The following is a 16,989-nucleotide window of genomic DNA, read 5'->3' as shown; positions in this document are numbered from 1 at the left end:
CCTCTTTGTTAAAAATGAATACATTATAATATGAGTTTTATTTGTTGGAAAGAAACCGATGAAACTAAATGTTACACCGGGTCATTTCACACTAGTTGCATAACAACATAAGTCCGTATCGCAACCATCATTGTCAGCTTCTAGAAATTGTGAAATTTTGGTTATATTAGGGTAATTCACCTGTAAATCAACGTTCACGTGTTTCGATAAAATTACCTAAGCCGTCTTACGAAGAATATACAGATTCTAAACCGGTTACGGTGCTTTTCCAACAAGAAAACCAAAAGTGATCTGTGGCTGGCTGATACTGTATACAGTAATGGCAACTCTTCACCAGCAATGTCATAAATTGATAAAACAGCATATGATTTAACGGTTGCTGAATCGTAAGTTCGTAGCCGGGAGCCGAGTGAATATCAATTATTTCCACGAGCATTTCAACATTTTCTGCAGGAAGACAGATAACATTTAACCTTTTCCTGAGACTTGGCTGAGCAATGACTTTCCTAGAACACTCAGGAAATGACGTCTAGGGCACGTATTTAAATGAGCGGAAGCGGCGAACCCCTAACGGAAGCAGGCGCCACATCCTGTCTGTTCTCTAGCGAAAGGGAAGGAGGCCACACTTGTAGGCATAGGCTTTCTGAATGAAGTTCTCCGTCGTCTTATGCCTGCTGGGTGTCTTCGTCGCGCTGCTGACTTCCACATACGCTCAGGAACATTCTGTCCGTTTCCGTCGCTTCCCTCGTAAAGGAAGGTGCAGAGATGGTTCGGTGCTGGTCAGAAACAAATGCCGGCGGATACTGAGAGGTAGGTAACCACCTAAACCGATTTATCTCGCATCGTTATCCCTGGATAAGTGAGTGCTTGGAAGGATTTGGGTCTCCAGGTCTGTTACACAGACTCGCAGTGCCCCAACGACTCGTGAAACAACACTCCGTGCTGTTTACGTTCCTGTTAGTCAACTTCCTGTCACGTCTAAAAGTAAAGGACTCGATCCTCCCTCACCGGTTGCACCCAGCTGCAATGTGTCAATGAACTTGCAGCTATTAAGGTTCATCTTCCATCTCCTTCCGAATAGTGTAGAAGTAATGTAGTTTTAATGTCGATTTTAACTCGACCTGTACCATTGTTGTTGTTGTGGTCTTCAGTCCTGAGATTAGTTTGATGCAGCTCCCCATGCTACTCTATCCTGTGAAAGCTTCTTCATCTCCCAGTACTTACTGCAATCTACATCCTTCTGAATCTGATTAGTATATTCATCTCTTGGTCTCCCTCTGCGATTTTTACCCTCCACGCTGCCCTCCAATGCTAAATTTGTGATCCCTTGATTCCTCAGAACATGTCCTACCAAGTCCTTCTTCTTGTCAAGTTGTGCCACAAACTTCTCTTCTCCCCAATTCTATTCAATACCTCCTCATTAGTTATGTGATCTACCCATCTAATCTTCAGCATTCTTCTGTAGCACCACATTTCGAAAGCTTCTATTGTCTTCTTGTCCAAACTATTTATCGTCCATGTTTCACTTCCATACATGGCTACACTCCATACAAATACTTTGAGAAACGACTTCCTGACACTTAAATCTATACTCGATGTTAACAAATTTCTCTTCTTCAGAAACACTTTCCTTGCCATTCCCAGTCAACATTTTATATCCTCTCTATTTCGACCATCATCAGTTATTTTGCTCTCCGAATAGCAAAACTCCTTTATTACTTTAAGTTTCTCTGTTTTCTTATATCATGTGATGTGAATTCGTTAATGATGGTTCTAGGGGGCTATGTGGGTTCAGTGTGAGTGATTGAAAAGGTATTGAAACAGGATTATAGCATACCTCCGATTCTCTTTAACCTGTGGATGGAAGCAGTAAAGGAAACCAAAGAAAATTTGGAAAGGGAAATAAAATGTGGGTAAGACGTTGGAAAGACATTATAAGATGAATACCAGTTCAACTAAAGCAATGGTAATTGAATGCAGTCTAATCAGATAAAGTGACACTGACGAATTAAATAGGAAATAATGCAATAAAATTCAGTAAATGTGTTTTGCTATTTCGGCAGTAAAATAAGTGACAATAGCCTAACTAGATAAATACAAAATGTAGACTGGTATTAACAAGAAAAACGAGTCTGTATAAGAGAAATCTACTAACATCTAATATAAATTTCTGATTGTATTTGGAGTGCAACTTTTTACCGAAGTGAAAGAAAATAGAAGCCTTGGAAATTAGGTGCTGGCTGCGGTGACCGAGCGGTTCTAGGCGCTTCAGTCTGGAACCACGTGGCTGCTACGGTCGCAGGTTCGAATCCTGCCTCGGGCATGGATGTGTGTGATGTCCTTAGGTTAGTTAGGTTTAAGTAGTTCTAAGTCTAGGGGACTGATGACCTCAGATGTTAAGTCCCATAGTGCTTAGAACCAGTTGAACCAGTTGAAATTAGGTAATATACTAGAATGCTGAAGATTATATGTATATATTGGGTAACAAACGAATAGGTACTGAATAGTATTGGGATATAAGAAAATTATGACACAATTTCGCAGAAGAAGTTGATGGGACAAATCTTGCGGTTTCAGCGAATCGTCACGTGGGTAGTACTTGGAAATGAAGGGGTGTAAAAATTGTAAAGACTAATGATTTACCAAGGTAAGCAGGTTCAAATGTATTTAGATAGCAGTAGTTGTCGACAGACCAAGAATTTTTCACAGGATAGGGAGCTGCATCAATTCATTCATGAAATTGAAGCCAAAACAAAATTTTAGCGTATGTGGTGTCGAATCCTCTTACATCAGTTGTACTCATTGGTGGCCAAAGGTTAGTGGAATAAAAGCTTATTCTCTTGGGTAGTTTCATTGCTGTAGCACTGGTTATGGTTGTTTTTACACGAATTAAGATGTAAATGTTTCGATATAAGGTGACGCTTAAATTATTTGGGATGCTGTTTCAGTGTTTGAAGCGACCATCGTTTTCTAACTATCTAATTCCCTCAGGATCAGCTCATTTAGTTCCATTACTTTCCATCACCCGCATTTTCCTATTACTGACGTTCATCTTGTAGTCTCCTTTCTAGACACTGTATATGCATATGAGCACTAAAATTTTTCCAGAGATGTTTCGAATGTATGCGAAAGTGTTAAGTTATACTGGCAGATATTTTGAATGACAATTTGATTATCTGTAGGAAAGACATGTTTTTGTTTCATTAGTTCTGTAAAAAACATAATAGGTCATCTTTATACACTGTTACATTTTTAGTTACTGTAACACGGCTTAGTGTTGACGATTGTAAGTGTACACGTAGGAGAATTTTAAACTCTAACATACGTTGAAGCAAAATCTGTTACAGCAGTACAGGAAAACGGACCACAGGCCGAAATTAGAATTGTGAAATAAATAATTACTTTCGTTCACCGTGATTCTTATCTCTTCTTTTCGTGTATGGAATAAATGTTAGTCCTTGTATTACCGATTAAACTCCTAGCGAAAAGAAATTGTACGTCAGAGGTAGCACTGCTGCTGCCATCTGTTAAATTCGTTGCTAATCTCGTCCCATTCTGATTAGTACACCAGGCTGGCGCTGCTGGCATCGAAGTCTACTTCTGACAGCAACAGTTTACCTCAGTATGGATAAAAGAAATCAGAACTCCAGAGCATACGTCCTTTCATTGGTACATGAAAAGCAGTTTCAACGTAATAATTGCATGGACTCAGTGGCTGTAGATACATAATCGAAAGACACGACCAACTGTGTCAGGTTTTCACAGCAGAGCGTGATATATATCTGGCCTTATCCTTATCGAGAAATAATTACCTTCCTCTTAGATTAAAACGATTATTTAAACTTTGAAAAATGTTCTGTAGCCAACGGGTTGCAGCCCATTTGAGCATACGTCGGTTATCTGAAGGATCAGTCAATGTAACACACAAATTTTTTTTATTAATAGGACAACAGCAGTTAGTATTTTCAATGCAGCCTACCTAATGAATCATTACGTGAAATGCTGGAAGAGCTGCTATTCTTGTTGATGAAGTCGTTTAGCTAAAAGCAGTTAAACCTGTGAATTAATTGAATCGTTTCTACGGTCTCAGTGTTGTCGAGTGAAATATGAAAATATTCATTTCGAAGTTCGGTTACAGCAATATCGCCTATTTAAAGTAATATTTTTTTTTTAAATTGGAACTCGAAACAATGTTATTATTCTCCGCGTTAACTTTGTTGTGCCATATGTGAACTACGTGTGGAACTAAAGTAGTTCCTCCAAGGCTGTAATTTTATCACTAGACACATTTTCGCATTTTGACCAGTTTCGGCCTCGTTTGGTACAGATATTACTAATTCTTTCTTAATAGCTCAGAGCACTGCAATCCTAACAGGAAAAACGGAAATTTTGTCCTGTTTACATATTCCTAACACAGAGCTCGCTTTAGAATGAGAAAAGTAGTAATTTAAAACGGCATATGTGGGAGTCAAGACGAGAAGGTTCGCATCATATAAGATACACAAGGAAAATTCAGCAAAAACAAAAAGAGTTTTTTGTACGAATCGTCTTATTGTTTTACAAAATATTCTTCAAATTATGTACACCTATGCATGCGTTCCCATCGTTTGCGCATTGTTGTACGTAGTTCTAAATCATGTCTCTGAGTAGAAGCTACACCACGACGGGAAGAAAATCTCTGTTCACTCACATTTAGTTTAAAACAAGGGAACAAAAAGAAGTCGTTAGGAGATAAATTAAGTTAATGAGACATTAAAGTGATGCTGATATCTTATGTGAGAGAGGACAGCGTCACTAAGAAGAATGGAGCTGTTCGGTAGCTTTCCTTATTTTATCGATTACTTGGGACATACAAATGAGTTGTGCATCAATCAGCATAAACTCTTGCTAGAACTCTTCGCGAAATGGTAAGGGGATTTCCAGTGTAGCCAAACAAACAAATTATTATTTTCTTTGAAGCCCTCGGAGGTTGAGGTACGTTTTAGTGTTCTGAGCCTCAATCGCTAAAACGGAACCCTTATAGGATCTGTATGTTGTCTTTGTCTGACAGTCTGTCCGTCCGACTGTTGAAAACCCTTTCTCTCAGGAACAAGTAGATATATCAATTTGAAATATATGTCACATGCTGAGGGCTAGAGTCCCTCGGGCGTTTTAAAAACGGAAACTGTAAGTCCTTGCAATCAAAAGGTAAGACCATTTATATCACATACATCGTTGACAAAAAACAGTGTGACCATCTGTTTAAGAGCTTGTTTGTCCGTCTTCGGAATGAAATACACCATCGACTCCGATCAGGAATGCCGCAGTTTGTTTGTAGGTTTGTGGAGGTGTGTGCCATTAGTTTCCTACGCACAGGTTGTGTAACTTGCGTAAATAACGGGCCTCTGATTTGCGTACGCGGTGACGACGTCCGATAGCTACACAGATGGGCTCCATCAGGATTTACATCAGGTGAATTCGGTCGCCGAGACATCAACATGAGTCCACTATAATGCTCTTCAAACCACTGTAACACGTTTCTGGTTTCAGTTAAACTGCTAAGAGAGGACATCGCTGTCGGGGAAGACATCAAGCATGAAGGAACGCAGGTGTTTCGTAGCTGTCCATGTGACTTTGGTTACTACTGCAAGCGTAGGAGAATGTCTCCCATAGCATAATACTGCTCCCACCAGCCTGCGTCTGTGACAAGCTGTGCGTTTCGAGCCGCTGTTCATCTTGATGACGACCTAGTGTAGCAAAAACGTGCTTCAACCGAAGATCCGACACGTTTAAATTGATCGACGGTCGAGTCCAGATGGTCCCGTGCTCACTGAAATCGTAATTGACGATGTCGTTGGGTAAAAATGAGAATGCGTAGGGGTGCTCTGCTGTGGAGCTATATGTTCAACAAGATAAGAAGAACGATGTGTTCCGAATCACTTGTGGGTGCACCAGCATTGTATTCTTTCGGTAGAGATGCCACAGATCACCATCTATACTACTTCACCTAGCAGAGAAGCCTCCGAACCCCATGATCTGAGAAGAGTCGTGGTCGTCCAACCATTTAGCTGCTGGTGATAGTTCTTCTGTTCTTCTACTTCTTACCGTAGATACTCACGACAGTAGACCATGAAAATTCAAGCAGCTCCGCCGTTTTCGAGATACTCGTTCACAGGTTCTGCGTATTTATAATTTACCATTTGTCAGAGTCGTTTCTTCAATGGATTTCTCAGTTTGCAGCCCATATCTTCGCTCGGGTGATCCCCCGTCCGTGTCTGCTCCACTTACCATTTTTGCTACTGCGTCACTTCCCCGCAACGCCACCAGGCAACGAATGTTGCGATGGGCGGTGGTCATAATGTTTTGGCTGATCGTTCTATTTTGATACGCGAAAACTCATCAAAACATACAGTATATATTACTTCCCACTAGCTTTACCATGAAATTTTGCAAGAAGCAAGGTTTCACAGCGGAACTAAAGGAAAAATCCCAAATATTGAATTTCCAATCATGTAATAGTTTTTTTTTTCATTTGCCACACATCTGAATGTCTTTCCGTATGTCTGTTATGACACTTTTTCCTCAGGAACGGCAAACTTATTAAATTTATGTCGCATACCAAGGCAGATACTGCCTTGACATTGTAATAAATGCCAACTTCGGGTTAGTGCAATCAAAAGATGCAGCCATTTATGTAACATATTTTGACACTCGCAAAATCACACATCAGGTACAACGAGGTACTCCCCGTTGGCTTAGAATAATGAAATTTGGTAAACAGTAAGAATTAAAAATAAAAGTGAAGGAAAAACCAGAAAATTATTAACTTGTAATAATGTGTTGCGAAAAAAAGTCATTTACTATATTCCAGACTGTATGTCCATCTGTAGAGAAGGAATGGGCGCATCAAGTTGAAATTGATGTCACAAAATAAGCTGTATAATTCCATGGCGATGCAATAAATGCACGCTTTTAAATCAACGCAGTCAAAAGAAATGGTCATTTACGTCACATACTTTCAGACTGGAAACTCACTCATTAAAACCAACAGAGTACTTTCCGTTGATCCAGAATAATGAAATTTGGAAAGAAACATGATTTTACATTTGAAGCAAAGCAAAGGAAAAAGAAAATTTTTAATTGTAAGTATATCAGACGAAAAAAATTTGCTTTTGACGTTTGTTTTCTTACTTTGAACTCAAAATTAAAACATTCCTGGGGGCAATATCTTGCAATTATCAATATCGATAAGATGCAAAAAGTGTCATTCACAACTCTTCTCATGGATGAACTGTCTATATACATAAAGATTTTGGTTTCACTTCATCTTGGAACACTTACTGCTTAGTTCCCGGCTCGTTAGCACAGGTACTTGAGTTATGATTATCTGAAAAGTAATTTCTATAATTCTTAACACATTTATCCCACTGTGATACACGAAGGTCAACGCTTTCATGCAAAATTGTTTGCGGTTGTCTGCGAAACGATTATTATGTCTAGATGTGCACCTCTTCGTCCGAAGCAAGTCGACGGACATGAATGTACTTCTTCAGAGCTCGCATGGGGAGAGATCGAGATTGTAGGCGAGCACAGATGTTGCCAAGGTAGTTTCGACTAAGCTGAAGAAATTTCTCTGGGAATTCCTTATATTGTTTCGATTACGATGTAGAAATTTCGCTGGAAAGCTATTACATGCCATTCATACAGTCCCGATCCGTCCCCATAACAGTTTCTGTGAAATTATCGTTCAGATAACATACGGAACATGTAAATAACTAAATAACTGCAGCATTCTTCTATAGCTCCGCATTTCAAAAGATTCTATTCTTTCCTTGTTTAAACTGCTTGTCGTCCACGTTTTCAACGCTTCCGTCATACACCTTCAGAAAGGACATCCTAACATTTGGACTGATGTCAATTGTTAGCAAACTAGTATTTTTCCGAAATGCGTTTTTTGCTATTACCATTCTGCGTTTTATATCCCCTCTACATCGACCATTACTAGTTGTTTTGCTGACCGAATGCCAAAAGTCATCTATTACGTTTAGTTCATTTCCCAATCTAATTTTCTCAGCATCCCCCGATTTAAGTTGACTACATTCCACTATGCTTTTTTTATTTTTGCAGCTGTTCATCTTATAACATATTTTCATCACTCCATCCGGTTGAGCTGTCCTTCCAAGTCCTTTGCCGTCTCTCACAAAATTAGAGCGTCATCAGCAAATCAGGAACTTTATTTCCTTTTCTGAACTTTAAATCCCTTTTCATATATCTTCTTGGTTTAGTTTTCTGATTGCTCACTGTACGGATTGAAAAACATCGGGGAATCGAATATTCTTATGAATGGAGTTGAAGTGATAGAAAAACTCCAGTAGTGTCACCATGAGACTACAATATGAAATTATCGTACTCATACAGCAAAAGTTCAGTTGGTTTAATGATCACATTTTAGTACTCTGTCCTCAAAATCATCCCTAAAAATAATTACCACCAACGAAGAAAGAGGGCTGCCCATGGCGACCCCATCAACCTCCTCAGAAACCTCATGGTCAAATACGAATTAGGTTGAAGAAAGAGACTGCCAAAATCGAGTGAGTGGTGTCCACCTGAAATTTGTTTTGATACCATTTCAAAGCTAATAAAACGGTATCACCTGCTTAGACCAAGACAGGAATAACGCCAGTAATTAGCTGTTTCCATTTGATTGGTCGTCACAAATCACCTAAAAGATTGTACACGGTATTGAAAAATAAAATGAAAATAAACAAGGAAAAAATAGTAAATAAAATCCTTCATTCAAATATAAATATACTTAGTCTTAAAAAAGGGCAAATCCCGTTTTAAAATACTGTATATAAAATTCTCATGGCTTCAGTGCTTGTAATAAGGAAGTATGTCAATCAATCAAGAATAATCTTCGTAATTTCAGTAATGCGTTCAGATAATAGCGAACTGTTCATCAGAAACTTCTGTTCGAAATTTAATTTTTGTTCACCTCGAAAATAATTTGACAGAATTAACTATCTGATAAAAATCTATTCGACATAACAAGAAATTTTAGAGATCCATTTTCAATAATACGTATTCTGATGCTTCAACAATGATCTGAGATTATACAGGGCAGAAAGTCAAGTTTCTGCCCTTACACAATATGCAAAGTGGAGGCGATACTTACAATTTTTCTCATTAAAGGGGAAATGCAACGTTGATTTTAACAATGGAGAGAATGGTTTATTAGTACCACACACATAGACTAGCGGTAGAGCTAGTATAATCTCTCAGAAATTCCCAAAGTAAATGCGATGGTTATCGTTTTACATTTGTCCAGGCGAAAGAATAGAGCGCCAGTTTTCAACAATGAATTTGAAACTCCTTCCTTTTGAAAAAAGACAGAACTACCATTCGTCGCTGGATTCATGTTTTTGTTGTACTGCGAGTCATTAATTTCATGGCTTCCACAGGAGAAGAAGACGAAATATCATTTTGGCTGGGAGCGTTTAGTTTTCTTACGATTCTTCAAAAATACGTGTGAAGTATTTTGTTATGTGCTTATAAGAAATGACATTCAATTATATCCATAACGTCGGATTTTTACACAAATTAAGCGTTTATGTTTTATGACCTTTGTTCAATCCAGTAAAGACAGCGCAGCCGTAACAAGATTGCAAGCATAACGTAATAGAACACATTGCTTATAGAGAAAACATATAATAAGTTAAATATTGATATTAACATTCTGTCGTCTGAAAGTCTTCGTCACTCATCGAGTAATAGATGTTATATTTTTACGCGATGTATGACCCTTATCATTCAGCTCGTAATATTGATATGTGGAACGAAATATTACTTTCACGTGTCTTTCGATGTGACCAAACCCTTCATAAGAAATACAGAAGCCTTTACTTAAATTACTGCTCCTAACATAAAGATAACCTGGACAGTATACACTGGACTCGCATTCGGGAGGACGACGGTTCAATCCCGCGTCCGGCCATCCTGATTTAGGTTTTCCGTGATTTCCCTAAATCGCTCCAGGCAAATGCCGGGATAGTTCCTTTGAAAGGGCACGGCCGACTTCCTTCCCCGTCCTTCCCTAGTCCGATGAGACCGATGACCTCGCTGCCTGGTCTCCTTCCCCAAACAAGCCAAGCCAACTGAACAGTATGGCCGAAGTCGTCTCCAAATGGATGCTGCCACTGGGGGGGCAACAAACGTTACTCACGTATTTCCCGATTAGCTGCAGAGTTCGATACATCAACGACCCTGATCGTACAATCACGTGACATCTGCCTTGCGTGGCGCGAGTATGTGAGATACGTAAGAAATTATGAACTATCAACAACAATAAGCTACGGTTCTCCTTAAAATTTTAAAATCTTGAGGAACTATGAAGGAAATAGTAATAAATCCTACCACTGCACAAACTCCTATTGTGCTTACACAAACTGAAAATACGAATCACAGTGTACCTGTATGTATAGATCTATAAACGCTTATGCTGATTTTTAAGTAAAGGTAACAGACAAAGACGAAAATGTTGTCATCCAAAACATGCTACTTGACTGAACCCAGTCTAATCCTTGATCTGTATATTAGAAACAGTAATAGTTTACGAAGTAAGCTGCAAACGGACAATTCAATCCCTCTTCACATGTGAGAATAATACATAAAAGTAATGTCAGATTTTAATCAGTTTTAAAACATGACGAAAACGTTCAGATGAAATAGAAATGGCAGTTAATCAAGAATTAAATGTCGGACCACCGAAATAGATTGTAATAATGCGACTGTAATGTTTATATGAGAATAAATCACATCGGCAAGACCCGTATTGAAGATACTACCATCAGACGTCACTAGATCACAGAACGAAGTAAACCTCGAGAATTGGACATAATCATGATTGCAGTCTTTTATACATTTATTAGTTGCCGTTGTTAGCATGACCCTCAGCCTAGAAATACTTCAGTCCGTGTTTCACATTCACCTTTATTATCAAAATACATTAAAAACGCTTAGACAGACCTTTGTGACAGTATCAACGTAAGTCACTACATCACAGGATGATCAAAGGATCTAATACAAGCCAAGATTTCCTGAACTGTGACGTAAACTGTTCGAACAGTTCGATTGCTGTTCAGACACAGCCCTTGCTGCCACTAATCGGTTGATAGAGATATTGGTTTCAGAATGATGACGTCATGTACTATCTGTATCATGTACGGTCTAAGGCAAATTGGTGAGCAATTATTCGGTCTGCAAAGAGGTCACGCCTTGATCCGTCTTGCATGAAACGAAAAACCTCGTCCGATAATGCTGTGAAAGGTGCTCAATAATTCAACGATACAGCTGCTCGTTGTCCTCAGGTGTAGTAGTGTGACTACAGTGGCACGCCAAGATATACGCTGGCTCACTACAAAAGCGCAGGCGTTAAAGGGTGGAGCTATAATGTCATCACAGAGAAATCATAGACCGAGGCGACAACCAGTCCCAACTACTGGAGAGAAGGCCCCCACGGTCTTCGCACGCGCGACGCGGGAAAAGCACGGCCGCATCCGGCGGTCCAGCAGGCGCTTTACTAGCGAGCCAGCGTATACAGGGTGGTCCATTGATCGTGACCGGGCCATAGATCTCACGAAATAAGCGTCAAACGAAAAAACTACAAAGAACGAAACTTGACTAGCTTGAACGGGAAAACCAGATGGCGCTATAGTTGGCCCGCTAGATGGCGCTGCCATAGGTCAAACGGATATCAACTGCTTTTTTTAAAAATAGGAACCCCCATTTTTATTACATATTCGTGTAATACGTAAAGAAATATGAATATTTTAGTTGGACTACATTTATCGCTTTGTGATAGATGGCGCTATAATAGTCACAAAAATATGGCTCAAAATTTTAGACGAACAGTTGGTTAACAGGTAGGTTCTTTAAATTAAAATACAGAACGTAGATACGTTTGAACATTTTATTTCGGTTGTTCCAATGTGATACAAGTACCTTTGTGAACGCATGCTGTTACAGCGTGACTACCTGTAAATACCACATTAATGCAATAAATGCTCAGAATGATGTCCGTCAACCTCAATGCATTTGGCAATACGTGTAACGACATTCCTCTCAACAGCGAGTAGTTCGCCTTCCGCAATGTTCGCACATGCATTGACAATGCGCTGACGCCTGTTGTCAGGCGTTGTCGGTAGATCACGATAGCAAATATCCTTCAACTTTCCTCACAGAAAGAAATCCGAGGACGTCAGATCCGGTGAACGTGCGGGCCAATCCACCTGTCATGAAATACGCTATTCAATACCGCTTCAACCGCACGCGAGCTATGAGCCGGACATCCATCATGTTGGAAGTACATCGCCATTGTGTCATGCAGTGAAACATCTTGTAATAACATCGGTAGAACATTACTTACGAAATCAGCATACATTGCACCATTCAGATTGCCATCGATAAAATTGGGGCCAATTACCCTTCCTCCCATAATGCCGCACCATACATTAACCCGTCAAGGGCGCAAATGTTCCACTTATCGCAGCCATCGCGGATTTTCCATTGCCCAGTAGTGCATAATATGCCGGTTTACGTTACCGCTGTTGGTGAATAACGTTTCGTCGTTAAATAGAACGCGTGCTAAAAATCTGTCATCGTCCCGTAATTTCTCTTGTTCCCAGTGGTAGAAATGTATACGACTTTCAAAGTCGTCGCCATGCAATTCCTGGTACGAAGAAATATGGTACGGGTGTAATCGATGTTGATGTAGTATTCTCAACACCGACGTTTTTGAGATTCTCGCACAATTTGTTTGCTACCGACGTGCGGATTAGCCGCGACAGCAGCTAAAACACCTATTTGGGCATCATCATTTGTTGCAGGTCACGGTTGACGTTTCACATGTGGCTGAACACTTCCTGTTTCCTTAAATGACGTAACTATCCGGCGAACGGTCGGGACACTTGGATGATGTCGTCCATGATACCGAGCAGCATACATAGCACACGCCCGTTGGGCTTCTTGATCACAATAGCCATACATCAACACCATATCGACGTTTTTCGCAATTGGTAAACGGTCTGATTTAACATGGGTAATGTATCACCAAGCAAATACCGTCCGCAGTGGGGGAATGTTACATAATACCACGTCCTTATACGTTTGTTACTATTACAGCGCCATCTATAACAAAACGAAAAAAGTGGTCCAACCAAAACATTCATATTTCTTTACGCACTACACGAACATGTAATAAAAATGAGGTTTCCTATTTCAAAAACCCAGTTGATATCCGTTTGACCTATGGCAGCGCCATCTAGCGGGCCAACCATAGCGCCATCTGGTTTCCCCCTTCAAGCTAGACGAGTTTCGTTCTCTGTAGTTTTTTCATTTGATGCTTATTTCGTGAGATATTTGCCCGGCCACTATAAGTGGACCACCCTGTATACTGGCGAGTCACTGCAGCTACACGTCAGTAAGCACCTGAGGACAGCGAGCAGCTGTCTCGTTGAAATACAGTGCTGGTTCCACAGTATTACCCGGCGCGACGCCTGTGAACCAATGAAGCACAGTTGCTGTATTTAAGTAGCGAACATATAACTACTTCATTACGTAATACACTTGTAAAAATGTGTAAAACATGCATTTGGCAGACTGTTGCGGATAGTGCGTCCCAAATAAGATTGTGACACGGCACACTTGCAACAGAACCATGTTTATTACAGTGTTACGGCTTTCAAATAAATTACTGTATTAAGAACTGATTTTTACCTTTCTACAATAGTTTCAACCACAATCACGGGACATTCCACTCGCTTTCAACACTCAGTTTAAGACTGACACAAACTGTGAATTAAAATACACTATTGGCCATTAAAATTGCAACACCACGAAGATGACGCGCTACAGACGCGAAATTTCACCGACAGGAAGAAGATGCAGTGAAATGCAAATGATCAGTTTTTCAGAGCATTCACACAAGGTTGTCACTGATAGCACCTACAACACGTTGACATACACAAAGGGCAGTTGACCGGCGTTGCCTGGTGAAACGTTGTTGTGATGCCTCATGTAAGGAGGAGAAATGCGTACCATCACGTTTCCGACTTTGATATAGGTCGGATTGAAGCCTATCGCGATTGCGGTTTATCGTATCGCGACATTGCTGTTCGCGTTGGTAGAGATCCAATGACTGTTGGCACAATATGGAATCGGTGGGTTCAGGAGGGTAATATGGAACGCCGTGTTGGATCCCAACGGCCTCTTATCACTAGCAGTCGAGATGGCAGGCATCTTATCCGCGTGGCTGTAACGGATCGTGCAGCCACGTCTCGATCCCTGAGTCAACAGATGGGGACGTTTGCAAGACGATAACCATCTGCACGAACAGTTCGACGACGTTTGCAACAGCATGGACTATCAGCTCGGAGACCATGGCTGCGGTTACCCTTGACGCTACATCACAGACAGGAGAGCCTGCGATGGTGTACTCAACCACGAACCAACGCACATTGGAAGCGTGTATTCGTCATCGCTATACTGGCGTATCACCCTGCGTGATGGTATGGGTTGCCATTGGTTACACGTCTCGGACACCTCTTGTTCGCACTGACGGAACTTTGAACAGTGGACGTTACAATTCAGGTGTGTTACGACCCGTGGCTCTACCCTTCATTCGATCCCTGCGAAACCCTACATTTTAGCAGGATAATGCACGACCGCATGTTGCGGGTCCTGTACGGGTCTTTCTGGATACAGAAAATGTTCGACTGCTGCCCTGGCCAGCACATTCTCCAGATCTCTCACCAATTGAAAACGTCTGGTCAATGGTAGCCAAGCAACTGACTTGTCACAATACGCCAGTCACTACTGATGATGAACTGTGGTATCGTGTTTAAGCTGCATGGGCAGCTGTACCTGTACACGCCATCCAAGCTCTGTTTGACTCAATGCCGAGGCCTATCAAGGCCGTTATTACGGCCAGAGACGGTTGTTCTGGGTACTGATTTCTCAGGATCTATGCACCCAAATTGGGTGAAAATGTAATCACATGTCAATTCTAGTATAATATATATGTGTCTAATGAACACCCGTTTATCATCTGCATTTGTTCTTGGTGCAGCAATTTTAATGGCCAGTAATGTAATAAAATTTCAACGTTGGTCATATCCTAGGATAAATTTACGAAAGAAACTAGCAGACATTCCATGACTGAATATTCAGGAAGTTGTGGAAAAAATAAAACTGTCGCGTCACATGTTTACAAATATGAAACGGAATGGTTACTTAAGTTAATGAAGAGCACAACTCTGACATCTGGAGACGCTGGAAATGACAAACGATACGTTTACGCTGTTTTGTGCTCTATTTATCGAAACGTGAGATAAGCGTAGTAACTCTGTCAAAGGGATGCAGAAATAGCTCTTTCAGTGTTTGCATGTGTTCGTGTAGTGAGTAGGTATTACTTGAGTATACAAGAGACACTTCAACTTGACTCAGAAGTAACAAATCACTGAGCAACTTAGTGCTTATGCTGCATGTTTGATGAAAGCTGTTGCTCCATTCTGCTACAAAGCACACATATCGTTTAAATTATCTTATCACGTAATTGTAAACAAAGTTTTGTGAGCCAGCTCTATTTTATGATGTATAGGCTTACGAATAACACTGTACTAATTTTAATTTCTACAGTCTGTTGATAGTAGTGATAACTGATTCCTGTTTCATTCTCTTTTTACAGTTTGATGGCCATGGACACAACGGGTGAACGAGCGAAAACTGCGTGATGAATGTTTCAGTACTGTACTACTGTTTATGTACAAACGTCTAAAACAACAAGATCTTCAACAAAGAATCAATGTGACAAGGAGTCAGAGTTTCTCATATAATGCGACTTCGTATTATAGTATTGTAATTTAATGAAGCACAATTACATTTAGTCGAAGATGGAATATCATGTTTTTCAACTTCTGGACTATGTTGCCTTACCCTCTGAGTTTTTCAAATGATATGTTCGATTATTATTCTTGGGAATACAGATTATCAACAAAGTTTGTTTTATGAAACGTTGTAGCATAGCACTCGAATTCAGAGTCTCCACTGCACTGCTCTCTACAGCGAGTTATAACCTTTGGAACCAGCCGCGGATCATCTAGTAAGATGAAGTGTTATATACGTTACTTTTTGAGATGATGATAGTCAGGAAAATACGGATGGATTTCCAGCATGCTGGAACAATTGCAAGACAGCAATTTGTTGCAGAAACAACCAGAGTTGCAAGATTCACTTTTTCATTTAACTAATGAGTAGCTCCAGGTTACCTGAACCCATTTTCAAATCATCCTGCGAGATGAAAGGTCAGAATTACAATATGTCCTGTAAACTGTTGCAAAAATTATTGAGTACATATAAGCAGATACAAAACATATCTTAGCAGAATATATGTATAGACAAACAATACAGTGTTTTCCGAAACTGTATAGGCTATGAACCAGTCAAGAATCATAGGTATATGTATAAAAAAGTTTCACAATGAACAATGGCGTAACAAACATGTAACTAATAGGCACTCCCTCCACTGCCACAAGGTAACATCAGGTAGAGGGCATCTTAATAGGATCTAGGAAGTGTCTTTTACAATATAGAATCATCAAGGGTAAAACAATTAGTGGAATAAAAGTACAACTCTGTTTCCGCAGTTGAGCCCTTTAAACTTTTTTCAAGAACAGCGCGGCGTTTAAAACCAACTAACAGTGATACTTAAATGCACGGTACAGCCCTCTTTCGACTTTCTCAAAATTCCTCTACCGTTCCACTACTCTGACAGCGCGCCGTAATATGCACACTTAGATCTGTGGCGTCCAAAATTTTGACTCGTGGGCTCTGCCCTGGTTCAAGTGACAAGGCGCTCAGGTTCGTTGCACATGTCCCCTACCGCCACGCCACGTTGTCTGAGCATTTAAATGGCGGTGCGGTCGCGCTACCTACGACCTGGTTTTATATATCGCA

General features: G+C 40.3%; 1 long non-coding RNA gene across 1 annotated transcript; it reads left to right on the top strand.

The window, feature by feature from the left end:
• Nucleotides 1–601: 601 nt before the first annotated feature.
• Nucleotides 602–15,932, top strand: LOC124607357. Its single transcript, XR_006978819.1, has 2 exons — nt 602–810; nt 15,722–15,932. It is a non-coding gene; the product is annotated as an uncharacterized LOC124607357 (long non-coding RNA).
• Nucleotides 15,933–16,989: the final 1,057 nt, after the last annotated feature.

Source organism: Schistocerca americana, chromosome 3 (assembly GCF_021461395.2).
Source record: "Schistocerca americana isolate TAMUIC-IGC-003095 chromosome 3, iqSchAmer2.1, whole genome shotgun sequence".
Classification (NCBI taxonomy): domain Eukaryota; kingdom Metazoa; phylum Arthropoda; class Insecta; order Orthoptera; family Acrididae; genus Schistocerca; species Schistocerca americana.
The sequence above is the reverse complement of the archived record's forward strand: the minus strand, read 5'-3'. Positions and strand labels throughout refer to the sequence as shown.